The sequence below is a fragment of the Vicia villosa genome, linkage group LG2 (genome assembly GCF_029867415.1).
Source record: "Vicia villosa cultivar HV-30 ecotype Madison, WI linkage group LG2, Vvil1.0, whole genome shotgun sequence".
NCBI lineage: Eukaryota > Viridiplantae > Streptophyta > Magnoliopsida > Fabales > Fabaceae > Vicia > Vicia villosa.
Genome location: NC_081181.1, coordinates 60,427,696 through 60,444,906, shown reverse-complemented (window position 1 = coordinate 60,444,906; position 17,211 = coordinate 60,427,696). Strand labels below are relative to the sequence as shown.

The following is a 17,211-nucleotide window of genomic DNA, read 5'->3' as shown; positions in this document are numbered from 1 at the left end:
CGACCAGAGAAAAAGGGTAAGGGAGTCGGTTACGCGAGGGGAAGGTGTTAGCACCCCACGCGCCCATCGTACTCGATGGTATCCACGCTTGTGTCTAAAACTATGGGTGTGGAACAAATCTATGCTAATCTGGACTAAAATGCATGCAGAATGTAGGGAAAAGAAAGGATTGTGCTCGCACGGGCCCTACCCCGCTGCCTACGTATCTGTTTTGCAGAATCAGAGCTACCGTAGCTCGGCTAACTAATTTTTGTTTGTTTTGTGTTTTTTAGGTGAACGAGTTACATTCACACTCCGCTGCTCGACCTTTGGAGACTTATGCTTGGGAATGGAGCGGAAATAACAAGCTCTTAAGAAAAGAAAATCAAAGAGTGTGGTTTGTGTTTTAAAGAATGCATGAGGAAAACCTAAGCTAAGGGGGAAAGCTTGCTACCTAATGTTAACATACAAAGGGTACCAGTCTAAACTAAACTAATCAACCTACAGGGAGAAGCGAAAGCAAACAAATAGCACACAAACGAGCATCCGCTCGTAAAGCAAATAAACCAACGGCACTGGCCGAATGGTAGAAAGGCGGTCCCGCCATAGCCAAGGGGAGCAGCTCAACCCAAGTCAACCAAGCATTAGACCTCGCGAAAATGATCGGGCCATAGACAAGAGGAGCGAGTCCCTCTCAGCAACCAAGCCGTCACGGATCGTAAAGGAAAACGGTGCGTGCGTACACCGAGCATCAACGTCGAGCGACGCGAGCTATAAGAAAGGTGGGGGTCCGGCTACATGAACCCTTTTCCTGACATACTCGATAACAAGATCTTGTGCTGGTTTAGAAGCGAGCGACGCATAGAGTGCGCATACCGAACGGACTCGATGAGACTGGGCGGGGGCTGATTGCTAACCCTTTCCGCATGCCTTCCATGAGGACTTAACGGAGTGCCATATAGGACTTATTACACCGTGACTCCCTGCCGCAAAGCACAAATATAAACACACCAACAAAAACAGAGCCTCTTTCGAGGGCTTGGCCAGATGCATGTCTAAGTCCTACTTCTCATGTTAAAGGATGATGCGAGAAAGCGGTAAAAGGGGCAAGGAGACAATAGTGAACGGATAGCAAATCCGCAATGAGCTAGCAAGCGTAAGCAGAGAAGTCCGGAATACTTCGCGTAAGCCATCATCAAGCAAAGCGAGTCAGAAAGCGTCGTCGTGAAAATAAATCACGAGCGACATGTGGTACCCGTCGAGCATAACCACACGAACCTGCAAGAGAACACAAGCCAGACAATACAAGAGTATACATCTCAATGAATGAGAGATCAGGTGACTGGCATCGGAAATAGGTTCGTGTCCCACAAATAAAGTGGAACACGACGCAAATCAATCGCACCGGAAGCGAATTCGTGTCCCACAAATAAAGTGGAACACGAAGCAAGTCGAAACGCAATCGAAAGCTCTCTCGAAGTACCTCGCACATCTCAGCAAATGCATCAGTAATAACAAGGAAGCATGCACCGACCATAGAAAATACTAGCAATTAAATTCTAAATGAATTCTAAAAGAAAATCTAGCAAGATTAAATTGTTTTTTATGGCATTTTATCAAAGAATTAGAACTACACTATGAAACAAAACATTTAAGTTCTAACAAGAAAATAGTACATGTTTTTTTATATTCATTTTCATCTAAAAATTAGAACAAAAATATGTAACAAAGCATTCAAATTCTAACACACAAAAGATTAACATTTTTTTGATTATTATCTAATAAGCTCGAAAACTCTAACAAAATGATTGATTTTTTTTGCATTTTATCACCTAAAAATATATGAAAAGAAACTATTTGCAAAAAGGCTATTTCTAACATGAAAAGAATGGGCTCAGGGGGGGTATACAGATAGCAATCCAGTGATAAGGCCCAACAGATATTTTGTTGATCCAATTAACACTAATTCAAGTTCATTAATCTGATTTTGTTAATTCACACTTGATACACACTAATCATGGCTTTATTTCAATTAATTTCAATTAACACAGAGAAAAATTAAAAAAGGGAAGAGGATTAGGGTTTACGTGTGACCCTTGGACCTGTTGTTCTCAGACTCTCTCCTGCTCCTCATGGACGAACGGCGTGGCGGTCGGAACAGCCTCCCTCTCCGGTGAGGTTTCAATCGACGCCGTAAACCACCCGAATCTCATCATCGGACCTGACACTCTCATCTCTCTCCTCACGCATCAGACGCAGCAGAGAAAATGGAGAGCTCCACCTTTTCCGATGAAGAGCAAATCTCCGACCACCATCACTTTCGAATCAAGTCCCTCACCCTCTCCGTCTCAAACTCAAACTCTCTCGTCTCTCAATCAAGCTCTCCGTCTCAAACTCGAACTCTCTCGATCTCTTCTGTTAAGTTTTTTATTCTTCTGAGTTGTTGTTCGTGATTGTGGTGTGATATATCGTTATTCAAGCAGGTTGAAGATTGATGGAAGGTGTAAAGAATCGCAAATGAATTTGATTGAATAAGCGAGTTTCTGGAGATTGAAGGTTCATCGATGAGGATGGGCGGGACAAAGGTTCAGAGATTTAGCTTTGTTTTCTGAATTTGTGGAATGAAGATTTTCTGGAGATTATCAATTGTGATTGAAGCTTGATTTTCTGTTACAGGTTAGACTCGGTGATTGACGAAGAATGATGGATGGATCGTGAATTGTTGCTGCAGATGCAGATTAGTTTTCTGCAGGTTCTTGGATGAAGAACCGAATTGAAGTGTGAAGAAGGAACTGAATGAATATAACGTGAGTTTTCTGTTTAGTGTGGAGTTGAATGTTATGAGGAAGATGAATGAAGATGAAGATGCCATAGATACAGAGATGATGAAGATGATGAAGGTGAGGACCGGTGGAGAGAGAGTTCATTACAAGGTTTGTTTCTGATTTTCTTTTGCTATCGATTTTTCTCCTTTTTTCTGAGTTTTCTATTGTATTTCTATTAGGGAGAAGATTGAAGATTGAAGAAGATCAAGATTTCGATGAATGGACATGAAGAAGATTTCGGTTAGAGGTATGAAGAGAGCTTCAATCGATCCCCAGAAAGTTTGTTACAGGTTGTTACATATTTTTTCCTTTTTCCATTCCGTCCTCCCTCCTTCTCTTTTTATTCTGTTCTCTCTTTTCTGTGATTCTGTTATATTCCTCCTCCCAATTGAAATTTTGTGTCTTGGTTTTTGATTGCATAAGTGAACTGTTTTATTGTGATGCTGCAGCCCGGTTTCAATTGTGCACAGTCCTATTTTAGGACTATGCGGGTCCTTTGGTTTAGATGTCGACTGAACCAGTTTTCTATTCATGTTGCGTTGCGCTGCTATTTTGACTGTTTTTGCAGGGAGCTTTCGGTTCATTTGATTGTGTGAAGGTTGTGGCGTGGAGCAAAATGGATCATGGCGGGAGATCATAAGAACTTGAAGATTACGAGGGCCTTAACATAGGTTTAGGCTCAGGAATTATGACTTTCATGAAACTTTATGTAATATTGAATGTAATAAAACCTTTAGTACCTTGTAACCCTTGTGAGGGCTTTGTTCCAAACCTGTGCATTTGTAATACTTTACGCCTTATGAACACGTGTAACAAGTGTATAGCTTTGATAACATTCAAGAAGATTTTTGAAGTTTTTGAAGTTGAAGATGCAATACGAAACTTTTATGTTATAAAACTTGTATTCCTTTTGTATGAGTCTTTGGATGATATTTGAATAATGATGAACTTGAATGTTGAATGGGATTTGAATCAATACTTAAATGAACATTCTTGAAGAGTGAACTTCGATCCACTTGCAACTTCAATGGACCCCTCAACTCTATTTAATAACATCAATCTAACTCAAACTTGCACAGGAAGCCACCAATAAATCAAAGTATAATGCCGCCATAAACACAATGCCCTCCTTAGGCTCATAACCTTGTACCATGACTCATTTCTTTGCAATTCACCTCACAGACCTCTTGATTTAACAGTCTCAAAACAATAGGAACTCTTTAATTTTTCTTGATTTTTGAACGACGAGATAAATGTCGTTGATAACTTATAGCACAGAGAAAGAGGGCAAATTTTGGGGTGCAACAGGTACATTACGCTTTCTACGCAGATGTCGAACCCGTTAATGCAAATGAGGCATTGAAGGATTCGAAATGGGTGAAATCTATGAATGAGGAAGTGAAGTTCATCGAAGACAACAATACTTGGTCCCTTGTCGAACTGCCTCAAGGCAAGAAGGCAATTGATGTGAAGTGGGTATACAAAGTGAAGTGTAATCCCAAAGGAGAAGTGACTCGACACAAGGCAAGGCTTGTGGCGAAAGGATTTCTTCAGAAAGAAGGAATCGACTTCGATGAAGTTTTTGCACCTATAGCCAGAATCGAAATAATCAGGTTTGTTGTTGGTCTAGCAGAAATAAACAGTTGGCACATATGTCAGATGGACGTAAAGTGTGCATTCCTAAATGGACCCATAGACGAAGAAGTCTATGTTGCACAACTAGTTGGATTTGTGAAACATGGCGAAGAGAGAAAGGTGAACAGGCTGCATAAAACCCTATATGGACTGAAGCAAGCTCCAAGAGCTTGGAATGAGAAGATCGACGGTTTCCTAAGGGAGAAGGAATTTTTGAAGCGCACCACTAAACATGGAGTATATGTAAAATGAAGCAATAGTGAATTTCTTATACTATGAGTCTATGTCGATGACTTGTTGATAACAGTTAGTTGCAAGAAAGAGATCGAAGACTTTAAAGGAGATGTTAGCAAGGAGTTTGAAATGTCTGATCTGGGCGACATTTCATATTTCCTTTGCATCGAATTCTACAAGAGTAGTAGAGGTTTGATGATGCCCCAACAAAGATATGCAAGTGAAATTCTCAAGAGATTTGAGATGGAAGAATGCAATTCGACTTTGACACCTGCTGAAACAAGATTGCAACTGTTGAAGAACCCAGATGAAGATGATGTCGACCCAACCCAATATAGAAGACTTATTGGGTCATTAAGATACCTCTGCCGCACAAGGCCTGACTTAGCATACAGTGTAGGTATGGTAAGTAGATTCATGCAGAAACCAAAGGTATCACACCTAGCAGCGGTGAAGATAATATTGAGGTATCTAAAAGGAACGCTCAACTATGGCATTATATGTCCTGCAGCGGATAAAGGAAAATAATGCAAGTTAGTTGGGTACACTAATTCAAGTTGGTGTAATGATGATGAGGATCGAAAATCCACAACAGGTTATGTGATTATGTTAGGTAGTGCATCATTTTCTTGGAGTTCGAGAAAGGAACCAGTAGTGGCATTATCATCATGCGAAGCAGAGTACATAGCTGCTTCTCTTTGTGCATGTCAAGCAACATGGATGGTGAACTTGGACGAAGATATTACAGGTAAAGATCATGGAGCAATTACCATGAAGATCGATAGCATGTCAGCTATCAACTTAGCGAAGAATTGAATAATGCATGGTCGAAGTAAGCACATCTAAATGAGGTTCCACTATCTTCGAGAGTAGGTAGCTAAAGCGAAGATGAATTTGGAACATTGCAGAACTGAGAATCAGATTGTAGACATCGTGACGAAGGGAGTGCGGGTAAAAATATTCAGAAGACTAAGACATATGATGAATATAGATAGCTTATACACAATGAAATAGGTGGTGTGTTGAAAGTAATTCCTTGTGTCGAAGTAGGTTGCACGACAGAGACAAGGGAGTTTCGAAAAGATTTGTTTGTGTGGGATTAGTTTGTTACACACAGATTTGTTTTAGATCTAGATAGATTTAATTTAGATTTAAAATAGATTAGATTTGATTTAGTTTCGAAATAGGTATTTTGGGCTTCTATAGTTTTGGGCTTTGGCTTAGCGAGAAAGCTAACCTAAATCTATAAATAGGGAGTAACCCTCATTATTTTTGTAATAAAGTCAATTGAGTTGTATTCACAGAATTTTCAGTTGCAAGTGAATAACAAAGTTTTCCACAGTTTGTGGGCAGAGTTACTCTGCAGAAGCCCTAATCTATTTTCTTCTTTGATTTTTTTTTCTTATTTCATCGCTATTGTGTGAGTGATAACAATCTTTTTCATCAAGATTGATAGAAATTCATCATAGGTTTAGGTGGATTTCCAACATGGATTTCACCCTTTAAAAATAAACAAATAGAATGTCACGAATTTGAATCCATGACAATGCATCTAATATTTCTACACAACTATCAACTGGGTTGACCTAACCAAGTAAACGTTTTTATATATGTCTAAATTTTTTCCAAGTACTAATCTTTATAATATAAGAACACCTTTCTGCCCCCATCTAATGGACTGTCATGTGTCCTTTTTAGGGGTATTTGGTGTCCAAAAAATTATTTCCTTGACTAAAAGCTCTATTTTGTCCAAATCCAACTATTTTTGCTTCTTTTCGGTTATGGGTATAACTACTTTCTGTCCGTTTTTCTTTATCTGCAACCAAATATTAGTCATGTCACCAGTTTTTATCGCACTGTTCATTCTTGTAAATGCCTTCTACACTATTACTCTTCCTACTAACTCTACCTTATTATATTAGAGCTTTTTGCTCTCTACTCCCATTCTGAACTCCATTTCTCTCTCTGCTTACCATTCTTCTTCCTTTCTCATTTCCATTTTCTACCTTTTCTCTTAAAATGGCCCGGCCTTTCTAGTCATTCAAAGACATCACCGACAAAAAAGAATTATGGAAGATAGGTGTGAAGGTTGTACACAAATGGACGGTCTTCTCCAACAACAACGAACACATCGAAATGATTTTAATCGACAATGATGTTGTTTGAACTTTTATCGATTTGTCTTCTCAGTTTATGGTTTTTATGATTTTATGGCTATGGTTTTATAACTTGACTATCTAACATTGTAGGGTACTAAAATTCATGTCATAATGCCAATATTCTATAAGGGGAACTTTGAATCTCCCTTAACTCCCAATAATACTTACACCATTTTCAACTTCCAAGTTAAGAAGAATGATATGCTTTTCAAGACTTCTGACCATGTGTATGTCCTTAAATTTACTGGTGGAACAAGATTTTTTGACCCTAACAAACATGTCATTGTTGACGGATGCATAAAATTCAAATCTTTCGTGATATTATTCCAGGAAAGTGGAACAAAGATTGATTAATAGATGTATATGGATGCTGGTTCTTTTTTGTCAAATATTTACCTTTCTTATACGCATGTTGTTAACTAAATGTTAATCATTACAAATATTATTGGGTTGCTTCATGAGATAGGATATACGCAAAGCCAATTTGGTTCTAAGAAACAACACGTCAATCTTATTCTGAAGGATTTATGGTTAGTGTTCTTCTTTCCTTTTAAACATAAATCATTTGTTTTAACATGTAACAGTTTATTGTTAGAATATTTTGTATGACACAGTAATAAATCAATCAACTGCACTCTCTGAGAAAGTTATGCAATCAAGTTTCTTAAATTTTATGAAGGTAGAAAAGATATAGCTCCGGTTATAATTGTACAACGATATACGAAGGTTAAAGAAGAGGGTAATGTCTTAAATATTGTCTGCATCTTCTTACATTTATTGTTATACTAAGAAGCGTGATTCAAACCACTAATGATATCGTAGGCAAGTATCCTTCTTCCGTTTCAAATACATACAATTTCACCATTTTGCACATAAATGAAGACCTACCATATATTGATGATTTCATCCAGGCCCGGCCCAAGGGGTAGGCCAACTAGGCTACTGCCTTGGGCCTCCAATTATTTTTTCTTTACATTAGTATCAATACTAGCAACTAGTATAAGAAAGAGAAAAAATAATAGGAGAATTTTGATAGCTTAATTATTTAGATTTGATATGAAGAGATAATCAACTAATGATACTACAAATAAAAATAACCGGAGAAATGCAGTGTTACACTAAATGATACTACAAATAAAAATAACCGGAGAAATGCAGTTTACACTACTTTTATTATTGACATCAATTATCAATTACTATTAATAATAACAATAATATGGACCCAGTAAGCACCATAAGATTTGGCATATAGTCCTCCTTTTTATATAAGAAAAACATTTTTGGTTGTAAAAAATTTAAGTATTTTTATTTGATCATTTTATGCCAAATCAAATCAAATAAAATTAAATAAAATAATTTAATAAATAATTTTAAGTCTTATTTTTCTAAATCTTATATTTTATATTAAATTTTATTTAAAATCGCCTTAGGCCTCAATATGTCTTGGGCCGGCCCTGATTTCATCAAAAGGTATATGGTTTATTACATTATTACTTTATTTCATACAAACTTTTTCAGCCTATCTTATGGAATACTTGCTCTTCTTTGGGTAAATTTTAGGATACCCCCTAACCTCTTAAAGGAGTCCTCATGTCAGGTTTTGAGCATCCAATCACAAAAATGGTCTCAATCATCTGAGTATACCCAGATATTTGTTTATGAAAAATTCATGTCCAATGCAATCCCTTGCTTCCTTATTGACATTCCAAAGTTCAAAGATGTAATTCACTACATTTTTAATTTTGTTAGAAACTTTGCATCATTATTCTATTTTATTTTGTCTCCTCCTTTTAACCTATAAAATACTTCTTACGTGGTGTAACACCCTGTCATACCCTAAAATTTGCCCTCCTATATTTGCGAATGGCATTTTATTCCGAATCAAAATAATGACACATTTGGTAAGAGTGTAAGGCTAGCAGGTATAAGGTTTCGGGTTTGAATCTCATTTTTGACATACTTTACTTTTATTTGTTTCTAACTCCATTTTATTATGCATTTTACAAAAAAAAAAATCATAAAATATCAAAAGGTGAATTTTTTTTATCATTTTAATTCTTAATTTTCGAATTTTTTAATCATGCATTTTTTAAATATCATTTTTTTATGTTTGCCCATTTTTATCCAAAAAATAGGCAAACATAAACGTAAATAAATAAAGAATGTAAAAAGATTTGTTCATTTTTTAGATATTGCTTTTTTATGTTAGTTTTTAGGAATAAATCAATGTAATTGATCCAATATATTAGGAATTGAAATCAAATTGAATTTGATTTTAATTTTTGATTATATTGTGTAAATCATTTGATTATTTCCTATTTTATTAGACCTAACATTTTACTCTATATATAATAAAAAAACTTTTGACAGGAGAGAACCAACGATGGAATCCTTATTTTCTTCCCACAAAACTTTCGCTGCTATATAAACTTTTTTTCACGTCCATAATTCTCACATATTGTACAGGAACCTGCACGATGATAGCTCACGTCTTAAATCCATCAACCTGAATCGTATAAGAACCAATGATTAATTAACAACATAGCACCCTTATTACATCGATTTTGCAGAAGTTAGAGAGGGAGCAACTTCAAGAACGCGACTCAGGAACGAAAAAACGGTAGCCTTCAAGGAATTTGCAGACCACGTTTTCAATGAATTCGAGCCAAAACAAGTGAGCCAATCTATTCTTTGGAGCGTTCTGGTCGATCCCGGCCGTTCGCGGCATGTCGAACCGTCCGGAATTGCAACGTTACGGTTCTGTTTTTTTTTTCTTTTCAAACTTTTTTCTAATCTTCGATTTCATACACATGGGCATGTTTCATTGAATTTAATTATGTATTCGTGTTATAACCTTGTTTCTATGCTTTCTGGAGGATTTGATTGAAGTTTAAGTGCAGAATAAGACTTTCACCATTAATGGGGTTTCGAGTTCTTCAAATGGGGATTCATAGTTAGAGAAAGAATTAGCCAAAATTGATGGAACCAGTGGATTCACAAGGACGGTTATAGTCGATCTGGGTTATGTTTGCATATTTGTACCTTGATTTTGCAGGTTCATCATGACCGAACCAGAGAAGGAGTCACGAAAGTAACGATTAACAGTAATGGGCGCTAGTTTTTTTTTAAATTTGTTAACGTCGCTTGATTGGCTATATGGATCGTATTCCAATTTAGTAACAGCAAATGGCAACTGTTCAAGTGGAGAAGCATTGCGTCCAAAGTGAAACGAAGGGTCATGGGTTCCTCACTCATGTAGGTGTAACATGCTCCTTCATGTACCAGCCCTTGGATTTCCATATGACTAAATCTGAAGGTTCCAGCACGCACATCCATGGTGGACCTTCAAGGCCATACCACACATGATCCAAGCTGAGTTATTCTAATTTCTTTTAATTTTAATTACTTAAATACTTTCATTCTATTTTCTTATTTTCTTTTATTTTCCATTATAATTATTATTATTTATAGTTTTTATTTTATCTTAATAAATTATTTTATCATAACAAATTATAATTATTTTATCGAAAGTTCGAGTTTTCACAATTTTATTCATAATTGTTTTATTATTATTATTTAAAGGTCAATATTATTTTCAAATAAACCTTTTTATCAATTAAGTAATTAGGATTACATCCAATAATTATTTAGTTGATATATTGATTCAAACTCTTGATTTTTCTCCGTTAACTATGGTATTATTTCAATTAGTTTATTATTTTATTAACTATGGTTAACTTGTGCCCTAATCAGGGTTTACGAAGACCACACCTACACTAAAAATGTTCTATTCCTTTGTGCATTTTCAGGGTTAGCAATAGGATTCCCCCGACTACGAACCATATCAGATCAAAGCTAAGTCCCAATTCAATTTCTTTTACATTTATTTTTGTCTTTAACTTAATTTAATTATTTTTACTTTTTTAATTTCAATAATTTATTTTTACCCTTTTGACCAATGAACTGGCCATACACTCACCCCTTGTGTTTATTTTTCTTTTCCCAATTTTCATGGTTAGCCAACCGTCAAAGCTCGACTAGTCGGTAACCCTAAAACTTAACCTCATTTATTTTTCCTTCTTTAATTATTACTTGAGTCAGATCTATTATTACCCTTTTCCCCATTCCAATAATATTTCTTGTATCTGTTTCAAGGTTGTGTTGTTTGGCCTTGAAGGCACTTAATACTGTTTATTACTGCGTGGTTAGTAACTTAGGGAGTGGTAACCCTGAATTGAATTAAAATCACTTAATTACAAGATAAATTATTTTGAACCTATCACGTGATTGTTGCACCCACACACCTTTTATGGTAACCCCTCTTGTTGCCCGTTGCCTGTTGCATGTTGCTTGTTGCCTTGTGTTTTAATGCAGAATAGCCAAAGTCCCTCGAATACGAGGATACCTCAGCCATGTTGCCTCGGTAAATACAAAGGTCATAAAGTCTCTAAATGATGTTGCCTTCGATACACCAATATGACCTCGACCCTCGGAAGTTGCCTATGAAAAGGCTGAGGTATCCTCTGGCTGCCTACGAAAGGCTATTCTGGTTCTTCCCTTAGACTACCTGCCTCTCTATGGCATGGGACAGTCTTATGGCGAACGAACTCTCGATGACCCTTCAACCTCCAAATGAAAGGCTTCCTGCCCTCTTATGGCATGGATAGACCCTTTCATCCTGAAAGGCTAAAAGAACCTCTTCTACATTATTAAGGTAATTGCCCCTAATTGTTTTGCCTTGCTCTAAAAACTTTTTCATATTCTTTCTCATAAACCTTCAAAATGGCTACGCTCATTTACGAGCTAAAGTCCATATTCTTTTCTTCTACATTTCTGAAAACAAAGAGCAAAGCAATTAAGAGCCCATGGAAAACCATGGATGCAAAGGGTGCCTTACACCTTCCCTTTGCATAAATTATCCCCCGAACTCAGTTTTCTTTAAAAAGGTTTTTTCCTGTTCTTTTAGCCTTTCTGATATTTGAATAAAATAAAAGTCGGTGGCGACTCTTGCTATCCGCATATTTCGATAAAAAGTCAGTTCACCGTATTACAGAACTGGCGACTCTGCTGGGGAGACTTATTTAAAGAGGGGTTACCTTAGAGCTAGTTCACTTTAATAATTGTTTGTTTGCTTTATTTTTCAAGGTTGTTTTGGGTATTGAATGGAAGATGAATCCTATACCCGGATTCGAGTGCACTTTAAGATAGGAGTGGCATAGTCATGGCGACCTCCCTTGTGCATGCTTGGGATTGGTCAATATGAGAGTTCACGCTTAAGTTAGGCCTCTATGGGTGTTTGCATGCCTCTTTTGCATGAGAGAGGTTCGTGTGGATATCTGTAGGTGAGTCGGAGCTTAAGGACCTTTAGTTACCTTTAACCCATCTTGGCCTTTAGGAACGTAGTGGGGGGACTACTCTTGATGTATGTTGAGGGCCTAGTCGCTACCCGATACTACAACTCAGATAGGTTTTCTCTTAAAGTATCATTGCGTGGTATGCATGTACCATGTTCGAGGGTGCTTTAGAGGGGGCTGAAAATTCTGAGTAACTTGGTAGAACCCGTTGCTGAAATCATCCTTATCCTTAGAAATACCTTTGGGGAAGGGTATCTCACATGATCTAAACTCCATGCAAGCCGAGCCTAAGGAAATTGTGTGACTTGCGTGACTTGTTTGTGTTTACTACTAACCTTTGTTTCCCTGCAGGTTTTGTTAAAAGACATGTTTGCCCTTACTATCACACGCTGTGCCTAATGAATTGCATTCGCATGGCATCAAGACATCATGACATCATAAGCATAACATGATTTAACTAACCCTTTCAAGGATCTTAGGGATTTAGGGCGCACAATTTCAGGGACTCCTATCAAGGACGGATTTCCTAATCAAGGGACGAGAGGATTTATTTTCCTCTAGCCACACACCTTCCAATTCAAAGACTTAGTACCTAGAAAAGGGCAAGAGGATTTATTTTCCTCTGGCCACGTACCTTCCAATTCAGAAGTATCCCGAATCAGAGGCGATGACCCACTCGATATGGTGAGCTTGGTTCTCAAAGAAAGACGTTCAAAGACAAAATTTAGAATTCTTAAGACAAAGACGCGACCATATCATTTTCTAATGTTGCTAACTAAATTCCTAAAGATCCTTGAAAATATTGCATTTTCATTCATAACATCGCATAACAGGTTTCTTACAATAGATCTCTCATCTAACCTCGTTGTTTATTTCTGCAAGAAAATGGATCTCGAACAATCTGTCAAAAATCTTCAGGCTCAGAATAACCAGTTCCGAAAAATAATCTTTCACTTGGCCAAGGGGCAAGAAGAAATGAAGGCACTTCTGATCGAGAAGGAGAAGAATCAACAAGGTGGTCAAGATAATCAGAGATCCAAGCCTAAGCGGTCATTTACTCCATTACATATACCGCTGTCTCAAGTTCTCCAACAACTGCTCAATCAGAACTTGATAACTCTTTTACCTCCATATTCATTTCCTACCAATCCCACTCCTGGGTATAAATACTATGCGAGATGTGCTTATCATTCGAATAGTCCTGGTCATGATACAGAGGACTGTTGGCAATTAAAGCACAAGATTCAAGACCTCGTTGATGGCAAGATCATTGACTTCAACTTACCTGAGGAACCTCATATGGCTAATGCTATGTACAACCAGAAAGGTCATAATAAACGCAACCAATCTGTGGGGAAAATTCTAATCTCTACACCAGTTCCACAACAAGGTCGAGGGTCAGAGGAACCTAAGCGTCAATTCACAAAGATCAATATGTCACTGGCTCAGGCATTACAATATATGATGAAAGCAAACTTGATTACTGTAAAGGATCCTCCCGTGAATCCCAACACTTCCTCTTCTCGCTATAATCCCAACGCGAGGTGTGCGTATCATTCCAATAGTCCTGGACATGACACCGACAATTGTTGGACATTGAGGAACAAGATTCAAGACATGATCGATGCTGGTGAAATTGAATTCAACCATCCCAAGACTCCTGTAGTGATCACTGCTCCCATGCCTAGTCACGACAAGATTGATTAATGTCTAGAAGGATGAATTTTTTAGATCATTAGATTTACTTTCATTTGCAATTTCTTTTCTGTTTGTTTAAACATTCGACTTATGATAGACATTATCTGTTTTAATAATCATTATCAGTGCATTGCATATGTTTGTCTTGAATAAATCATTTCGCTATCACTCATTTTAAATTATGTCTTTACTTTGCATCTGTTTTATGATACACAACTCCTGCTAAAGCTGTAAGCCTTTTGAGGGAGGATGACGAAGACGATGCCGCAACCTCATACAGTGATGCTTTTGAACAGACTATGCTGACGATGTACAGGCATTGTTTCAATTCCTAAACAGTGGAGATATAAGGATGTTAATTCCTCACCAACCCCTTTGAGCCTAAGAAGTAGAAGTTTCTTTCTTGTACTAATTAAAACCCTTGATCATAACCTGGGGCAGGGTAGTTACTCAGTTAAATCAGTTATGCTAGCCGTTGCTTATACAAATAGTGATGGATTCCCGTAACCGTTAAGTCAGACAGTCAATGGCCACCAAAAAGAAAAAAGAATTGTTAAGTCAAAACCTATGAAGGAGACTTATCAAAAATCAAAAACATCCCGCTTACTGTAATCTCAAAATGAACAGTTCAGGCAAAAGTTAGGGACAATAAAGTCAAAAAGAGGTCATTACAAATCCTCGATAAAGCAAAAAGAATTACAAAGAAAGGTGACTGACTGTCCAAATAAACTTCTGGTGCTTCAACCACCATCAAATATCAATGTTAACACTTCAAGCTTTGCTAAAGCTGAAACGCAAAGTTAACTGAGCATAGGATCGAAGAACATCACGAAGATGGGGATGGGTATGAATAAATTTTTGAGCCATTATCCTTTGTTTCTTAAACCGTGAACCAAGCCACGTTACAACCCTTGAAAGTCCTAACTGAAGCATGGTTAGTTCGAAAAGCATACTGTCGCCAAAAAGGTATCCTGACTCCTTAAGGTTTACCACAAATGCTGAGTTGATATTTCTTTTTTACAAATATCACGTTTTTACAAATATCACGCTTTTACATCTCATGTTTTAATGTTTTCCAAAAAACAAGACAGACATATGCATTGCATCTCATGAATTCGTTATTAAACATATTTTGCTACATAATTTCAAATGTTAGCAACAGAAAGAATTTGCACAGGATACAACTAATGACTAAAAGTTATCCCGACAGACAAGATTACTCCAAGAAGAAATGTCTCCTACGTACACAAGGGGCATGGCACATTTTGCCCAATCAATCTGGGGCAATTAAGTCAAGATTCCAAGAATCTCTCAAATATCAAACAACCAAAGGCATACATCCCAAGTGGGTTTCAAACTATTTCCCGATCAATCTGGGGCAATCAAGTCAAGATTCCAAGAATCTCTCAAATTCCAAATAGTCAAAGGCATACATCCCAAGTGGGTTTCAAACTATTTCCCAATCAATCTGTGGCAATCAAATCAAGATTCCAAGAATATCTCAAGGATGCAAATCAGGGGCATGCATCCAAGAAGATCTGAAGCTACTTCCCAATCAGCATGGGACATTGTCCTGGGCCTATGACTACTAGGGGCATGTCACCCATAGTGCACACCTCATAAAGTCCCCGCGAGGCGAATCTTTCCAAAAGTTCCTACTAGCAGGGGCAAATCTATGCAAGTCCAGTTTGACATCTTGATCAAAACTCAGTGGTGTGTCCTAATAAAATCCAGGAATGGTAGTTACTATAATACTGGGGGCAACTTTCAAGACACCCATGTCTCCCCACAGAGCCGGGTTCACAAGATCATATCCCCACAGAGTAATCATCTTCAAATGCTCTCGTCCCGACAAAGATATGGCTCCCCAACAGAGTTTACATCTTCAACACTACCGGTTCTCCAACACCTGGCTCTTCTCCAACATGGTCTACTAATATCTTTTATTCCCAATCAGGGTACATCAAGTTGCTGATCATCCCCAAGCAGAAATCATAAATCCCCAGCTGAGCATCTTCAAAACAAAATCAGACATCAAAATCACAAAGACATAGAGATTTATTTTCTCAATCAAAACGACATAAATCATATTCACACGTCATATGTCATAAACATATTCATACATTGCATACATTACCTCATAATGAATTCATACATAACATGCAAGTTTCTCATTTATTTTGAGAGACTCGTCACATAATACATGCATCATGGCATTGCATAAAGACTAACTTTACCTTTTTCAGGATACAAGTACAAGCAAATAAACAATATCTCCAAATTTTCAAAGATCTAATTCTATCATCACGAACGGTGTAGACACGATCATCTCTCCAAGATCTAATTCAGTTACTACGAACGGTACTGACACGGTCAACTCTCTAAGATCTAATTCTATCATCACGAACGGTGTAGACACGGTCATCTTTCCGAGATCTAATTCAGTTACTACGAACGGTACTGACACGGTCAACCTTCCAAGAGCTGAGTCCATCATCACGAACGGTGTGGACACAATCATCTCTCTAAGTCTAATTCAGTTATTACGAACGGTACTGACACGACAAAAAGATCTAATTCAGTTACTACGAATGGTGCTGACACGATCGACCTTCAAAGATCTAATTCCATCATCACGAACGATGTGGACACGATCAACTTTTCCAAAGTCTAATTCAGTTACTACGAACGGTGCTGACACGACAAAAGATCTAATTCCATCATCACGAACAATATGGACACGATCAACTTTTCCAAAGTCTAATTCAGTTACTACGAACAATGCTGACACGACAAGAGATCTAATTCCATCATCGCGAACGGTGTAGACACGATCATCTTCTGAGATCTAATTTAGTTACTACGAACGGTACCGACACGGTCAACATTCCAAGATCTAATTCTATCATCACGAACGGTGTAGACACGATCATCCTTCAAAGATCTAATTCGGATACTACGAACGGTACTGACACGATCAACTCTCAAAGATCTAATTCATCTACTACGAACAGTAATGACACAATCAACATTCAAACAACTACTTCTTCAAGTTGAGATACATGACTTATCTTAATGCTCAACTGGATGGCATCTCTAAGCCCATCCCCCAATGGTACAAGTTTTTGGGTACTCTAGTGTTCAATCCTCTTCTACCTTCAGATTCCGACAGGCACACATACCAGTCTACATCTTCGGATATAAGAAAATTGAACAGGGGCAGTTGTCATACCCTAAAATTTGCCCTCCTATATATGCGAATGGCATTTTATTTCGAATCAAAATAATGACACATTTGGTAAGAGTGTAAGGCTAGCAGGTATAAGG

At 37.4% G+C, this 17,211-nt stretch overlaps 1 long non-coding RNA gene across 1 annotated transcript; it reads left to right on the top strand.

Moving 5' to 3' along the window:
- The first annotated feature begins 1,974 nt into the window (after window positions 1–1,974).
- Window positions 1,975–3,666, top strand: LOC131650880 (uncharacterized). Its single transcript, XR_009298329.1, has 3 exons — window positions 1,975–2,564; window positions 2,656–2,912; window positions 2,984–3,666. It is a non-coding gene; the product is annotated as an uncharacterized LOC131650880 (long non-coding RNA).
- The last annotated feature ends 13,545 nt before the right edge of the window (window positions 3,667–17,211 follow it).